This window comes from Canis lupus, chromosome 12, assembly GCF_048164855.1.
Source record: "Canis lupus baileyi chromosome 12, mCanLup2.hap1, whole genome shotgun sequence".
Lineage (NCBI taxonomy): Eukaryota > Metazoa > Chordata > Mammalia > Carnivora > Canidae > Canis > Canis lupus.
The window spans coordinates 12,194,570-12,211,081 of record NC_132849.1 but is presented as its reverse complement, the minus strand read 5'-3'; the positions used below and the strand labels follow the sequence as shown (position 1 = coordinate 12,211,081).

At 46.1% G+C, this 16,512-nt stretch overlaps 1 long non-coding RNA gene across 2 annotated transcripts in view; it reads left to right on the top strand.

The window, feature by feature from the left end:
• The window catches only part of LOC140601118 (uncharacterized), a 66,178-nt gene that overhangs the window by 21,726 nt on the left and 27,940 nt on the right, over positions 1-16,512 (top strand). Inside the window, exon 1 of one of the 2 annotated variants that reach the window (XR_012004170.1) lies at positions 4,933-5,128. The exons of the other annotated variant lie outside the window; for it this stretch is intronic. This is a non-coding gene — a long non-coding RNA (uncharacterized lncRNA). Of the gene's footprint in view, positions 1-4,932; positions 5,129-16,512 lie in introns of those variants that run through there. 2 annotated transcript variants of the gene reach the window in all.

Sequence of the window (16,512 nt, the reverse complement as noted above, 5' to 3'; positions counted from 1 at the left end):
CATGTCTGGATCGAGAGTCCTCAGGCCTCAGCATGAAGTGCCTGCAGCTGCCCCTTAGAAGTGCCCTTGTCTGGCTTTTCCAACTTCCTCTTGGACTCTCACTTTGTGCCTTTCTCACCATTAGGCCTACCCCAGGACACCTGATTTCGTGGGGAGAAGAGCAGGGCTTTGGTTTTAGGATCTTTGAAAAGATCAGGAACCCACTTTAGGCATGTAGGTGTCTCACCAGGGCCCGGAAAGTGGAGACTGGTTCACAGGTCACTAACCTCCCTTTGGCTGTTGGGAAGACTTTTAGATCCTGTAGCACTGGGTCACTAATCCTTTCCTGGGTGGTTTTTTTGTTTTTGTTTTTGTTTTTTTTGTCTTTTTTATTTGTTTAAGCATTTATACCACCGATGTTCTCAGTCTTTAGAACAGGGGCCATTCATAAAACAGAACATGCTGCTTGGGATTTGAATGGCAGTCATGAAAACCAGGTTGCTAAGGTTCCTCTGGGGACTGATGTGGGTCCCTTCATACAGAGTGTGGTGGGAAACTGCAGCAGTGTCACTTCCTAGGGGTGAATGTGGTCCCTCGGCAGTGCTGGTGGACAGCCGTGTTTCTCATGGTCCCAGGTGTCCACGAGCATGGTTTCTGCTGCCCCAGGACATAGTGAGCTGCCTGTCACCAGAGGAACCTGCTGTGGCTTTCACTGACCTCTCCAAGGGGTGGTGGACCTGGAAGCTTCCTAGAGTGGGCAGGTACCAGCTTTGCAGTCTGAGAGAACTGGGTTCAAGCCTCGATTCTCCTGCACGCTCGGTTTCCTTCTCTGCAGAAGAGAAGATGATAGTATCAAGGCTGTTCTGAGGTATAAACGGAGCCTTGCACACAGACCACCTGAGGCTGGGATGATGGCTTGCTATCACGCCTCCCCCCTCTTCCTTTCAAGTCAACTGTGTGCTCAGAGCATGGGCTTCACACTGTAAACAATTCTGTATTTTAAATAAACAACCACTTAGCTTCATTTGATACGTGATATATACATACACATGAGTGTTTGTGCCTTGTCTTGATGTCTCCCCACTGTCTATGTTTCCATCATGTATGTCTGGGTGAGTGTGCATGCCCCAGATGGCGGAGTGGGGGGGACTCAGGGCCACACTAGGCCTGGTTTCTGCCTTGCCATGTTGATGCTAACGACACCCATCTTACACTTAGGATTGCATCTGACTTTCGCAGTATCCCTCGAAGGCAGGAAGGACGAATCAGGTGAATGGCATTGGTGGCCAAGGGCACACAGCTGGGGTAGCAACAGGACTGGGCCCAGGGCACAGGCCCAGCTGGTGGCTGCACTGAAGATGCCCCAGGCCAGCCCTCTCTTTGCCTCCCTGCAATTCCCTGCTGCCCTGCTCCTCCAGACGTTCTTTTCTTAACATCTCAGGCCCCTTTCTTTCTGGACTTGGCTTGAGTTCCAGTAGCCAAATGAGATGGCTAATTTTCCATGTGGGTTCTAAGCAAAAACTAAAAGACCAGAAAAAGCCTTTTCTTCAGACCCTGTAGGCTAGGGTGTCTGGGGTGGCCGAGGGCCCAGTTGCCTGCAGCCTAAAGGCCCCAGGGAAGCCAGAGCAGGGGCCCCCGAGGCCAGAGCAGGGCAGAGGAACACACTGTTTGTCCAGGGAGCTGCAGGCTCACCGGCTTTAGAAAGTAATCTGGTCAGTCTTTTTTCCTCCCTAAATTAATATGTTCAGTCACTCATGCCTCTGGCCTGCTCTGCACATGATACTCGGTGCTTTGTCATATGCAAGAAAAGTGAGATCCTCCCTGGCCTTGAGGGTTTTGCAGTCTGGTTGATGAGTCAACCAGATAACGGAGATGGGCAAATGGGAGCACCAGAGAATAATCTACAGGCTGAGAGAAAGAGAAAAAAATACATGGCAAAACCAGAGTTTGAATCCTGGCTCAATGTGGGGAGCGGGGATTGGACTGAAGGGCTGCTGTAGAGTCCCAGTGAGGACAGAAGGACAGAAGCTTGGCCGTAGGTCACCTGTGAATGTGAGCGCACTGGCCGTGCTGTCACTGTGTTGATCCGCCTGTCTCCCTTGAGCCTCCATTCACTCTGGGAAATAGCCCAAGGATTTCATTTTTGCTCAAGGCTGACCCAGATCGGACAGGGCATCTACCCTAAGTGCAACTCACCTCCAAGACTGCCCGTGACTTGGTTTGTCTAAAAGGGTGAACCAGGCCAGGTGAGATTCCCCTCTAACTGCTGAAGAATGACCTAACCGTGGAAGCTGAAGCTGTGAGATTGCGACGTGGGATGGGAGGATGGTGGGGATGGACATGTGCAAGACTCTCTGAGAAGCAGAACCTGTGAGGTGGGGAGAAACTGCAAAGAGTAGAGGCAACCAGAGCCGCTCAGTGGTGGGAAAGGAGAGGAAGGCACAGAAGGGAGCCAAATCATGTTAACAGTGGCCCAGGAGCTGGAAGGTATGCAACCTGCTGTTGAGGGCTGCTGCAGATCCAGAAGCAACACCCAGGTGCTGCCCCTCCCCTGATGCCAGGCAGCTTGGCTTCCTTGGTTCTTGCATCCATGTACCTGTCAAGAAACTCCCATGAAGAGAGGAAGCATCAGTCAGCTTCAGTCTCATACAAACAACAGATATATTAGCCTCATTAACTTCCTAGAAACCTGGAGAATGAAGGTCAGGAGATATCCATATGTGCACACACAACCACATAGACATATGCACACACATGTGTGCATCTTAATTTTTTAAAAAGATTTTATTTATTTATTTGACAGAGAGAGAGAAAGGAAGAAAGAGAGCAAAAGAGAGCACAAGCAAGGGGGAGCAGCAGGCAGAGGGAGGGGGAGAAGTAGACTCCCTGCAGAGCAGGGAGCCTGACGTAGAACTCGATCCCAGGACCCTGGGATCATGACCTGAGCTGAAGGCAGATGCTTAATGTACCGAGCCACCCAGGTGACCCATGTGCATCTTGACTTAAATGCATTTTACAGACTTCTCACGATAAGGAAGTTCTGTAAGTGTGGAGCGGCAGAGCTGTGATGGGGCATGGACAGGCTTGGCAAGGAAAGCAAGGCTCCTCTCTTGGATAGTCCAGTTGGAAGAACAAGTGGGTCATGGCAATAGAAACTGCTAATTTTAGTTTCCTTCCTGATGTAGATGTCATTTAAAGTCAAACTGTTTCCTAATACTTGTGCCCAGAAAATGATTTATTGAGGAATGCTAATACTGTTCTCTGTCCGACGTGGGCAGCGTGATGCCATCCCAGAGCAGGGGTCATGGGGCCAGAAGGGCAGCGACTCACTGAGCAGGGTTTCCCTCGGCTGCCCTGAGACCCTCCACTGAGGTGGATTCCTCTTCACTTAAAATACCTTTAACACATCCCAGCTCTACACACCCTTTTGGCCCCCACCACCTACAGTTTGTTCACTGCTCTTAGAGGTGTGTGTTTGTGTTGGTAGTTATATTGCTTTCTTTGTTTCCCTGAACCCTGGGACTGGAACCTTCCCAGAGTCAGGAGTTCCTGCCTGGGCACTCTATGCTGTGGGACCTTTGACAAGCTGTAAGTATCTCTGAACCTCTATTTTCCCACCTATAAAATGGGAACAGTGACATCTGAGGATTGATATCATGTTCTTCTTTTTTCTTTTTTTAAAAGATTTTATTTATTTGTTGACGAGGCACACACACACAGAGAGACAGAGACACAGGCAGAGGGAGAAGCAGTTTCCCTCCAGGGAGCCCAATGCAGGACTCGATCCCAGGACCCTAGGATCATGACCTGAGAGGAAGGCAGACGCTCAACCACTGAGCCATCCAGGTGCCCCTATATTATATTCTGCTTGTAAGGATTTTGCTTTATAGTTTTTACTGGCCCTATCACAACCCCCACCCCTACAAAATTAGCATTCTGATGGGCAAATCGGGGCAACTCAAATAACTGTTGAATGTGATCTCTGTTGTTCCCACCTTCACAAATTCCTTATTAATGCCCCTCTGGTGCTGCACAGAGAGCTTGCCCTTCCTGCCATGCTGACAGATGAGTATGGACACACACACGCCCGTGGGAAGGCACCAGAAAGTTATGTAATGTGCCGGTAGAGAAGAAACATCAGTTACACGTAAAGGTTAAGTGCATTCTGGAGGTTAGAAAAAGTGATGAGTGAATAATTGAGGTAAGAAAGTAGCTTGCAGGAACAGCTTTAAGATATGGATTGAGGCAGGGTGGGGCAGGGGCATATATGACTAATCTAAGAAGATCTTGTAGAGGAAGTGGGCTTTCAGGAGCAGATAGATTGGAGAAAGAGATAGGCTTGGTGAAGAGGTGGCCAGGGAACATTCCAAGCACATGAGTGTTGTTTCTGCAGGCTGAGGTGCTGAGGTGCCCTTAGGGTGGTTCACTTCTTCAGATTGCTTGGGGTGGCTAGAGAGAGAGAGAGAGTGTGTGTGTGTGTGTGTGTGTGCGCACGCGCGCGTGCTTGTGCATGTGTGGATATATGTGAGTGTGTGCGGATGGTAGAGAAGGAGGAGGACAGTGAAACAGGGAGGTGGGATAAGAAAGTAGGTTGAGTGATGAAAAAAGTGTGAGATTGATAACTCTAGGTGTGAGATGTTCCAGAGAAACCTCATCAAGAACCATGATGTCCAATAAAGATGTCCCAGCTTCTGTGTTTGGATTCAGGACTTGAACTTGGGGTGAGATTAAAATCAGAAGAAGGGATAAGGTTAGGAGTGAGGGCAGAGTAAAGAACTCGGGTTCCCAGAATCATATGATTTACAGATCTTACTAGAATGTGGCTGAGACTGGCCGGCTGGCCTACCACCTTTCCTCTTGAAGGTTTGCCATTGAAATCGAGCTTTTATTTCCTTGCTGCTCATTGTGGAGAAGCATGATCAACCCTTCCACGTCCCTGTTCCCTCTAGGCCTCAGATGTGAGGGATGCGATTGGACAACCATTATGACATCGGTCTGCACATCCGGAGGACTGGCCTTCCTTCTGTCCAAGGCAAAAATCCAGACATGATCTCATCAGAGCCACTCCCTGGAGGGAATCGGGAGACATAGGACTGTTTCATCCCATTTTCAGATTGTGAAACTGAGGAATGAGAGGAGCTTAATAAGGGTGAGGCAATGACCTTGCTATAGAGCTGACCTTGCTCCACCAGAGTGGCTGTCACCCGGTACAGTCAGTGTGTGCATGCATGCATGCGAGCATGTTCCTCTCTAGTCCTCCCAGATCTTCAAAAAGGACACTGGGGATGACATAGTTTAGAAACAGACCCCAGTTCCTGAGAAAGAATGTGTGGCATTAGGAGAATTACATGATCTTTATAAATTCAGTGTCCTCATCTGTACATAGGGAACAAGGATAACACTCACCTCGTACCACTGTTGTGATGGGCCACCCAGGTCATTCATGGATCTAAATCCTAGGGCCCAACTTCTGACCCCTTGCTAAACATGTGGGCCACCTGACCGCAATGTCCACTTGGTGGCGACTTGTCCTTGTGAGCTGGGCCCACTCTCCATCACCCTGTTCAGGGGTGGGAGCCATGACCTGGTCAGCCTAGACCCCAGCTAATCCAATGTGGGTCTGTATTCTGTTAGATTTATTTTCCTAATTGTTTTATCAATGTAGGGGCCAGGAGCTTGCTTTGAGTGCCTACTATGTCCTGAGCGATTTTCTAGGTGCTCTCCATGAATAATTTTATTGCATTCTTTTTTTAAAAAAATATTTATTTATTAATTAATTGAGAGACACACAGAGAGGCAGAGACACAGGCAGAGGGAGAAGCAGGCTCCCTCCTGTGGGGAGCCTGATGTGGGACTCAATCCCAGGACCCTGGGATTCACAACCTGAGCCAAAGGCAGATGCTCAACCACTGAGCCGCCCAGGCGCCTTGGTTTTATTGAATTCTTATAGTCCTGTAAGGAGTGTTATCAAACCAAGGGTTCGCATCCTCTAGGGAACAGTTTACCTGGGTAGTCCTGGACACTGAGCAGTAGAAGGAAAGAGACTGATATTTTCAGAATCCAGATGGAGGAGTAAGACCATGCTCTTTCTCAGCTCCAGGTATCCTACCGCCTGTTGCAAGACACATAGTCCTGGTGGTCATTGGACAAGGCCAATCACACGCTTCCTGAGTTGTCTTCCACAGCTTCGGTCCACAGGTTCTCCTTCCACTTCAGTAATCTCTTTGGGTCTCCCCGGGGGCAGCTTTTCCTCTGCCAGCAACTTACACATCAGCTTTCCCCAAGGGTCTGTCCTCTCTTCATATCGACTGTGCACCTTGAGGCATCTTCTCTTCCAGTGCCACAGATTATTCCCAACCCTCAAAGTTCCCAGAGCTCCAGACGTCATAGTCAGTGAACAGCTGCCTTTTAGAATTTTCCTTGGGGCTGTCCTGCAGGCACATCCGATCCTACCTGTTCAGACCTGATCTTGCCTTCTCACATCCCAATCTGCACCTTCTCTTTGTTTCTGCTTTGACAGGTGACATCACCATCACATAACCTGGGTCCTTTACCCTCTGCACCTTGTCTACAGCCAAGGCCTGTGAACCCTCCTTCCTTCACATCTCCTCCTCTGTGCCATCAACAGCCTCAGCTTAGGCCCTCGGTTTTTCCTTGCGGTTCAGCTTCTGTCCTCTTTACCAGAGAAATCCTTGTAAATCTGTAAAACTGATCTATGTCTCTCTGGTTTCTATCACCTTTGAGATGAAGGTCAAACCCTCCATTATCTGACCCAGTTCGCCTCTCTCTCTAGCCTCTCCTCTGGCCACGGGCCCCACCTTCTCTTTCTCCCAGACAGGACTAGCACACCTCCAGGGTGTGCTATTCCGTCTGGAAGGCCTGCTTCCCACTTCTCTGTCTGGCAAACATCTCAGCCCAAAGGTCACCTGTCTTGGGAAGACCTTCCTGTGCCACCACTTCTGCCTTTGCATGACCACTGCCCTTGACACACGTGCGCACACACACACACACACACACACACACACAATTACCACGACTTGTCTAGCCTCCCCAGCCAGCCTCAAACCCTCTTGATGGAGTGATTATGTCTTACTTGCATGTGTATGGTGGTGGCTAGCACGGGGTGGAGATTCCAGCAGTATCTGTGGAATGAGTGCCCAGGGAAGGTGACAGATCAATAGACCAAGCCACTGGGTGCAGAGCTGAGGGCGGTGAGCCCTTGTTGCTTCCGCTAGAGGGCACTGTCGCCGTGTGCTTCGAGGGGAGCTCTGCAGAGGATGGCTCCTCCTTAGTTTCTCCCCAGGAGCTGTGCTGCCCTTACCAGCCTCCCTGTCACTCCTGTTAGATGCATCCTTTGTATTTCTCACCACCTTTCCCTTCCCTCGTGCTCCCTTGGATGGACACCACAACCCTCAACTGTGGCACATTTATACCTCTCTTTCCTTCCTTTTCGGGGTAACCAAAATCATCTGCAATCACTCCAGCTAAGACACTAATTGTAGAAAGTTTGAGGGTGTCACCCTCCTGTCACATCTTAACAATTGCTTTCAATACCTTTGAATCATGTGGTATGTGGGCGATGGGCACAGTTTGGTGGGAGGGGTGGGGATGCCCTTGGAGCCCCTCCGCTCACATCCACGGTCCCTATGAGTGCTCAGTCCCTTCTGATGTGCTAAGGTACACATCCATCAGCATACATCCCAAGCTCACCTTATGTGCCGAGAGTAGTGGCCACCTCCAAAAGCTAGTGTCTAGTTTTGAATTGGGCGGTACTTTCATTTTGTAGAAAATGTTGAAAAAGTAATGGATTCTTTTGTTTCATTAATAGAGTTTTTCTTCATGGAAAGTTCCTCAGTGCTCTGTGTTGTGAAACCACACTTGACTGATTGTGTTCAGTCATGGGCACGTCTTTTTATAGACAATAGGAATTATCCAAGGACGGTATCAAAAGGAGGGTGATCAGAATGGTTGTGGCATTTGGGGGAGGTGTCTGATGAAGCAGTGGAGACCATGTAGACAGCAGAAGAAAAGATGTAGGGAAAATGTGAAAGTTTCCCATCAGTGGGTGGTTCTTTCCACCACCGTATAATAGTATAATAGGGGAATAGAAAGTTTCAGTGCTTTCAAAATCAAGGAAGCTTCTGGGCTTTCTTTTGTAGTGCAGAATCTGGGGAGCGGGGTTAAGAGAGAAAACAACAGAAAGTAAAAAAAAAAAAAAAGCTAGAGAGGCTAAGATTATCCCCGAGAGTCAGAGGGCAGGTGGGGGGAGGGCTGTGTAAGAGGCTGCAGTCCACCGGCAGGCTTGTTGGGAATGGTTCAAATGGTTAAAAATTTTTTTTGGGGGGGTCATCTGCTTTGAGTAGGAGATCAAAAGAGAGTCACATAGAAAGGGGATTGTGAGACCTTGTTTATAGTTGATTACTTGATGGCTTTTTGATGATCTCTGAGAAATCCCTTGCTGTTTTTTGAATTGCATCTTTACCTCTTCTTGGTTGTAAGACTGTGTCTCTGGAATAAGATGTTACTGCAACAGGAGCACAGGAAACTCTGGGATTATATGAGTGATGTGATTTCTGTTAACCAGTCCCTAATATGATAGGGTCCCCCATAACGGAGTGTGACTGTCAAATTTGGATGAATAGCAGAGGTGTTCGGCCCTGGGAAGAGGGTTGCAATAGCTTCGAGGAAATGAAACTGAGATGAAAATGACAGATTGCTGGGCAAGTGTGAGGGGTCCCACTCTCACCCATGTCCTCCCATGGTCTGATGTGCAGTTGGTAAGAAGTTGGGCATGTACAAGATGATGGGCCTTCAATCTATGCTGGGTCGTTCTTTTCTGGCGTCTAACTTAGCTCTCAGGGACCCCGGTTCCCAAAAGACCATCAAAGGATCATCTTGTATATTGTGCATACAGTCGGAACAGTTAAATAAAAGTGCAGGTGATCAGCTCAACGGACGTCTGCTGCAGGCATTCTGTGTCTGGGGGACAGTCCTAGGGGCTTAGCTTAGGGGTATGAAAATCACTGAGACATAGTCCTTGCTCTTTCTTTTTTAATCTTTTAGTTCTTTAAAAATTGCACCATTGAAGTATAGTTGATATGCAATGGTACCTTAGTTCCAGGTGCACAAAATAGTGATTTGACAATTCTGGTACATGATGCTCACCATAATAAGCATAATTACCATGTGTCACCGTACAAGGTTTTTGCGATATTATTGACTTTCCCTATGCTGTGCTTTTCATCTCCATGACTTTTTTATTTTACAGTTGGAAGTCTGAACTTCTATTCCCTTCACCTATCTCATCCATCCCTCTTCTCCTCTGGCAACCACTAGTTTGTTCTCTCTATTTATAAGTCTGTTTCTGTTTTTTGTTTGTTTTGTATTCCACATGTAAGTGAAATCATATGGTTTTTGTTTTCTTCGGACTTACTTAATTTACTATAATATACTCTAGGTCCATCCACGTTGTTGCACATGGCAAGATTTCATTTTTCTTTATGGCTGAGTAGTATTCCACCATGTAATATGTATGTATGTGTATATATAATATCTTCTTTATCCATTCATCTATTGATGGACACTTGGTTGCTTCCATATATTGGCTTTTTACATAATTCTATGAACATAGGAGTGCATATATCTTTTCGGATTAGTGTTTTGGCTTTCTTTGGGTAAATATTCAGTAGTAGAACTTCTGGATCATATAGTGATTCTATTTTAAAATTTTGAGGAACTTCCATACCGTCTTCCACAGTGGCTGCACCAATTTATATTCCTACCAACATGCATGAAGTTTGTCTCCATATCATTGACACTAGTTATTTCTTACCTTTTTTGATGCCAGCCAGAATGGTGTCTCACCATAGTTTTGATTTGCATTTTCTCGGAGCCCTTATTCTTGAGAAGTTCATCTTCCGTGGGGAAAGTCATGTAAGCCCGTGGCTACATCCAGTGTCCCAAGCATGGATAGAAGTATGTACAAGATACTCTGATGAGTGGGGGTAGGAGGGAGCTTTACTGAGATCATTCTTTTTTTTTTTTTTTTTTTAAGATTTATTTATTTATTTTAGAGGAATAAGGGAGGAGGAACAGAGGGAGAAGTAGAGAGAATCCTCAAGCAGATGCCTGGCTGAGCACAGAGCCTGACCTGGAGCTCGATCCCATGGCCCTGAGATCATGACCTGCTGAAATCAAGAGTTAGCCGCTTAACTGACTGAGCCACCCAGGCCCCCCTGCTGAGGTCATTTTTGAGCAAGTTTTAAAGAGTGAACAGAGGTTTATCAAGTGAGCAAGGGTAGGGAAAGGGCATTCCAGACAGATGAAGCCCCATGGGCAAGGAGTAGATATGTGAGGCCACATCATGTATTAGAGGCATTGGGGCCAGGGAATCAGAGGCACAGTTAGAGCCAGAATGTCTAGTTAAAACATTTGTGATGTGCGACTATGGAGATATAAAGTCTCTCTTCCATGCTGAGGAGCTTTAGCTTTACCCTACCAGGGCTCTGGATCCTAGAAGCGCTTTAATCCTCTCGCTGTTTGGTGAGCAAATGGAGGACAGATTGGAGGAGTGGGATTGTTATGTATATGGATGCACATGGTTCAGATGATAGTCGAAGGGCCTAGGGGTAAGGGGACCTTCCCAGTGGACAGCCTCATGACCTGCTTCTACACCATGCTTCTATCCTCAGCTTGTTTTACTTGTCTCTCATGAAAATTTGACAGAAAAGGAAACTGAGGATCAGAGTGGGACAGTCCCTTACGCAAGGTCACACAGCTAGGAAATGGCAGATCCTTTGGTTTCTTGGTGCTTAATACAGTATTCTCTTTATGTCATTTTGCCTTCTGACAAGTTCCAACATGCAGAGGGCAAAGTGGGAGCTCTGGAAAATGGTAGATAAAGCTTTGGCAGTCTGGACATAGCCATCTTTCCTCCCCAGCACATGGCATGCCTAGGGACACCTCTGTGTCCCTAGAGCTCCTGATTCTCTTCCTCCTGAAGAACTCCTACTCTTTCCAGGATAAATGTCACTTCTCATCTGAAGCAATATGCTACCTCCATGACCCTTCTGGGCAGAATCAATTGTGTTACCTTTGTTTGCACAGCATCCAGTGTGGTGGGTTTACAAGCCTTCTGCCCCATGAGTCCTGAAGCTTCGTGAAGGAAGGCATCATTTCCATCAGGTTGCTGGTTATAGCTCCAATGCCTAGCACTGCACCTGGCACAGAATAGATGTCTGGAAACTGTCTGTTGAATGACTAACTTGATGAATGTATGAATCAAGAGTCTGATCCTGAATCCTTTTGTGTAGATCTATTATCAGGTTTTCAGGGCTCTAACAGAGCACATGGTTTTCGTATTATATAGTGGCTGATGCTGATGTTCTAAGTAGAAATGCATTAGTACTAGAAATCTTCTTATTTCTTTCTTTCTTTTTTCTTTCTTTCTTTCTTTCTTTCTTTCTTTCTTTCTTTCTTTCTTTCTTTCTTTTCTTTCTTTCTTTTTTTCTTTCCCTTCCTTTCTTCCTTCCTTCCTTCCTTCCTTCCTTCCTTCCTTCCTTCCTTCCTTCCTTCCTTCCTTCCTTCCTTCCTTCTTTCTTCTTTCTTTCTTTCTTTCTCTCTTTCTTTTCTTTCTTTCTTTCCTTTCTTCTTTCTTAGTTTTAAAGCAAAGTGAAGGTGGTGACTCTGGGTTCATCGTTCCTTTGTAATTCTTCTATAATATGTTGGCCATAGGAAATTAATTTCCCTTGGAGACTGACACTTTCAGCCTAGAAGTTGTTGTTGTTGTTGTTGTTGTTGTTGTTTTCTATTTTGTTTTGTTTTGTTTTAGCTCCTAAGAGCTAAAACTGTTTTTACAGTTTAGATTTGTTTTGGGTCTTTTGGTAAGAAAAATTCTCTTCCTTTTTTTTTTTTCAATTTCTTCTTTTTCCCTCCCAAATTCCATGCTTGTTTAATCTTGTTTAAACAATTAGAGTCATCTTAAGGAAGCCAAAAATGGAACCACTTTGGGGAGGGGGCCGGGGGCCAGCACTCCTGCCCAGCCAGCTTTTCTCTCTTCAAGAAGAGCCTTTCTCAGAATATAAGGGAAGGGAGAAGAAATGTGTGGGAAATATCAGAAAGGGAGACAGAACATAAAGACTCCTAACTCTGGGAAACGAACTAGGGGTGGTGGAAGGGGAGGAGGGTGGGGGGTGGGGGTGAATGGGTGACAGGCACTGAGGGGAACACTTGACAGGATGAGCACTGGGTGTTATTCTGTATGTTGGTAAATTGAACACCAATAAAAAATAAATTTATTATTATTAAAAAAAAAAGAAGAGCCTTTCTCATCTGTGCTCTTCTGCCAACTGATTAACACCTTGTGATGAGCACCAGGCTATGCATGTCCAAGGGGTTAGCTCTTTCTGCATGGCAGCACTTTTCTTTGTTTAAGGAAGGACTATTTACATTTTTTTGCATTTGATTAAAGCTCCAGGAGTGCCAGACTCCTGGGTCTGGTCCAGGCAAAGCTATAAGAGGGTGACACTGGGGCCTAGGTGGGCCCCATGTGAGAGAGCTCTGGGCTGTCTTTTGAGGAAACAGCAGGGTTTGGCCTGGGCAGGACACCTTTGGTTGTAGGTGTGCAGACGCTTTCTCTCTCTCTGGCCTCACTTGTACCTGAGTCTCAGCTCCCTGGAGCTTTCTGGGGGCTGTTTGTGGCCATCACGAGTTGGCTTTTGGGCAGGAGCTCACAAACCAGCCTTGAAGCCAAGTGGTGTAAAGCACTTCCCAGAGCTCAGGAAGATCTGAGGACAGAGCAGCTGTAGAGTAATAGCCCTTTGGCTACAGGGAAGGGAAAGGCATGGCACTTGTGGATCACCTTGCAAATGTGAGGAATTGGGCTAGGGATATTTCAAATGCACATTCATTTATCCTGATAATCACAATCACTAACATTTACTGAGTGCCTGCCCCATACCAGTCACGTTAATGCATGGTCACACTTAGTCCTCAGAATATTTTTCCATTGATTGCTTACTCTTTATTTCCATTTCGCTGATATGGAAACTGACCCTGGGGAGATCAAGTCAGTTGAAGCACTTGCTTCCGGTGGGAACCAGACCAGGCTCAAAATCCTCTTCTGCAATGTCTTATCATGGAAACCCTTGTTTTTTTTTTTTTTTTGTTTTGTTTTGTTTTTTTCTGAATGCCATAAACTACGATCTCTTGAGTTCCTTCATATGATCAAGAAGCAATTTCCCCCAGCAAACACGATCGTATTAAACCACAAACACCAGCCGCCGAGGTCACAAGAAACAAACTGCTGAAGGATAGGAGAGCGTTTGTTTCTGAGTTTCTCATTTATAGTGTCTACTCATTCATTTATTTTGTCCTATGCTAGTTCTCACTAATAGGGAAGTGGTAACAGGCATGGAGGGTGGAAAAAATTTATGGGAGAAATGCCTACAATTGAGAAAAGTCTATGTTCACATTTTTTTAGAGCATTGAGAAAGCTGCTAGTGTTTGATCTGGGCAGTGCAGGCATGCTCATGGGGCACCAGCCTCCACAGAACCTGGATTCTGAGCCAACTGAGCATGGATGGTAGACATAGGTGTTGGGGGACTGGGGAGGGCTCATCCCAAAGGATGGATCTGTTCTTTTAGACTCTGAAAGAACCTACCATTTTACAGGCAGACAATTCACCTTTCAGGTCCCTTTTGTTTAGGTTACTATCAAAATGATTTGAAATGCTGTGATGGGCATATGAACTTGGCCCGGGTGTGCTCAAGTAAGGGCGGGGGTGGAGAAGGTGCTATTTCCCTTGGATTTTGGGAATTGTTTGGGCTAAGGCTGTGAGTGGGCCACTGCCCTCCAGAAATTACCTAGTTGGTTATCCTCTTCTTGGAAGGTTCTCCAACAAGCACAGACTCACAGACCATCGTTTTTCCCCATGGGTGAACATGTTCCCCAAGAGGGATTGAGAGCACTCTGGTTCATCTTCCTGCCTCACTCTTTGTTGTGGCCTAAGGGTTGTGAGCATTACCAGTCCCTTTGGTGTTTAGAGGGATTGGAGCTCTTTTGCTTCCATCTCTTATTTATGCATGAGGGCAGCTCCGTGAACAAAACTTTGCATGGACCTCAGACCAAGCCTTTCCTTTGCAAGGTAAAGGGGGTGTTGGGTGGTGGATGGGTTGGGTGAGGAAAGAATACCAGGGCTACACCAGGACCAGTGCATTTCTCCAGAATACCTCTGTTGCCAGTCTGCAGTGAACAGAGACTGGGCTCCAGATGATAAGACCCTAATGAAATAATTGGGCCACACTTTGCACTTGTAAAAAAGAACAAATGTTAACTAACAACAACAGTGGTAGTAATATGATTTTGGTTTGGGGCTGAGGCCTCAGATTTTCAGAGATGGAGCGCATATGGAATACATTCATAGCTCTTTATAATACCCTATAAACTGATTGGGTTCAGATGAGAAGCATTTGTCAGTGGAGTTCCCATTACTGGGTGTGGCGGGGTCTGGCCCAGGCTCTTACTGGAGGGGCTGCCTTAGGAGACAAGATGCTATTGTTAGCTGCGGTGGTGGGAAATGTTCTGTGGGGAACGCTCCTTATCTTCATGAAAGTGCCAAGCTGAAGAATGCTCGAGGTGGCTTAAACTGCTCCTTTCACTCTGGCACATGGCAGGTGTGATGCACCAACCAGAAAATGTTAAGCACACGGGAGGACACCTCCTCGAGTCATAGGCTTTGAGAGTTTCAGATTTCAAGTTCTTCCTTGTAAGATCCAGTAACAGGACATTGTTGGTGAAGATTTTGTAGGTTTGGGTAATCTAGAAGACTACATGTGATGAGTTCCAAAACACTGATGGTTGTGGTAAATTGTGGTGCTGTTGGGGTTCAGTGTATGAAGCCCCTGACCTACCAGTATTTGGGCTGGGAACCCCTTTCATGATAAGCTAAACCACCATATGACCACAGTTTTGTCCTGGAAAAGAGGAAGCTGAAGGTTTTTCCCAGAGGGCTGTGTCCCTGACGTTTCCTGCTCCTCTGTGGTTTGGCTTCCCCGCTTGGGTGGCCTGAGTGGTCTGCTGTTTTCAACCAATTTCCTTGCTTCTATTTTGATCATCGGTGCCACCAGTCATTGTTGCATGTTCCAGTGGAAATTTTACAAATATTTATAATGAGATTGCGTTTAGAGGTTTATCAAATGGAGATCTTTGCCACATTTAGGGAGTAACTGTAACATTTGCAGATTATTTACAAAGCCAAAGCCTATTTTAAGCAGGTTTCTTTCTCCTTTTCGACATAAATCAGTTTTAAAAATTTTGTTTTATAAAACTCCTTCTTTGCTGGAACTTATGAAGAACAAGGGTAGTTAGGAGAGCTCCAGGGAGCCTGGAGGAGAAGACTATTGGGAGCAGGGGCTGAGAAAGGGCACAACAGTGGGAGGATGGGCAGCTAAAGAAAGGGTGATGTGCGTGTGGGTGGTTTGGCAACCATCAGCATGACCAGGAAATACTTACCATGATGTACCTGTGTATACCACTAATAGAAACATGAGGATGACTGACATTTCCAAATCTAGGAAAAGAGGCAGGTAAGTTAGTGGTACTCATCAAAAATGGGAGGCCTTCCTGGAGGAGACAGAGCATTTGCAATGATGGGTAGAAAGAATGCTGGCGGGGCCAATGGGTAAGGGCTGGCCTTCTTTCTGGGGTAGTCTGCATGGGCTACTGGTCTTGTCCTATTCACTTTGTCTATTTTTGCTATCTTTGCCAGTCCTTGATCTAGTTCAAATATTTCAAAGCAGGAGGAGAATTTCAGTAGAGAGACGGGCTAACTTCTAGAAAGGCAAGCTCTACTTCCACTGTTTGAACCCTCTTCTCTCTTGACTCTGACCTTGACTCCTGCCTGAGTCCCACTTCACATTTCACCCTGTTTGTGGGACTTCTCTAAATGCATGCCCAGTTGGTACCTCACGTTTGAAATGTGTAAAAGATAATCTGAATCCAATTTTACTCTGAAATGAATTCCACATTTTTTTCTATGATTTTTATTCCCATCATGATGACCATAATCTTCTTTTAAGACCAAATGATGTCATGACCAGTGCACTAGTATGGTTATATTTCCCTTCACTGTTCCTCACATTTTCTCTTCCTCCATGTGCTGATGCTAGAATGGCTTCCCATGTAGAGTCCATTTTAATAAATATTGACTGAGTGCTTAATAGGCCTAGCACTTACAGATCCCGAATAAATGTGATCTGAATCACAGCAAATTGAAATACTAATGTTAAGATGCATACAATCTCTCTCAAGAAGACAGGCACAAAGTCATAGAATAGAAGTAATCGATCAAAGGAGAGGAAAATATTTGTATAAAAGAAGAGGATGAAGAAGAAGTTTCTAGGCTTTGTGAGATAGTAGACTATTACTGAAGGAAGATCCAGGACTTGCTCCTAGTCAGAGACTTGAGATGGAGTGCAACACTGTACTTACTAGTTATAGGATCTTGAGCAAGTGGCTAGCTATCCCTGGGCTTG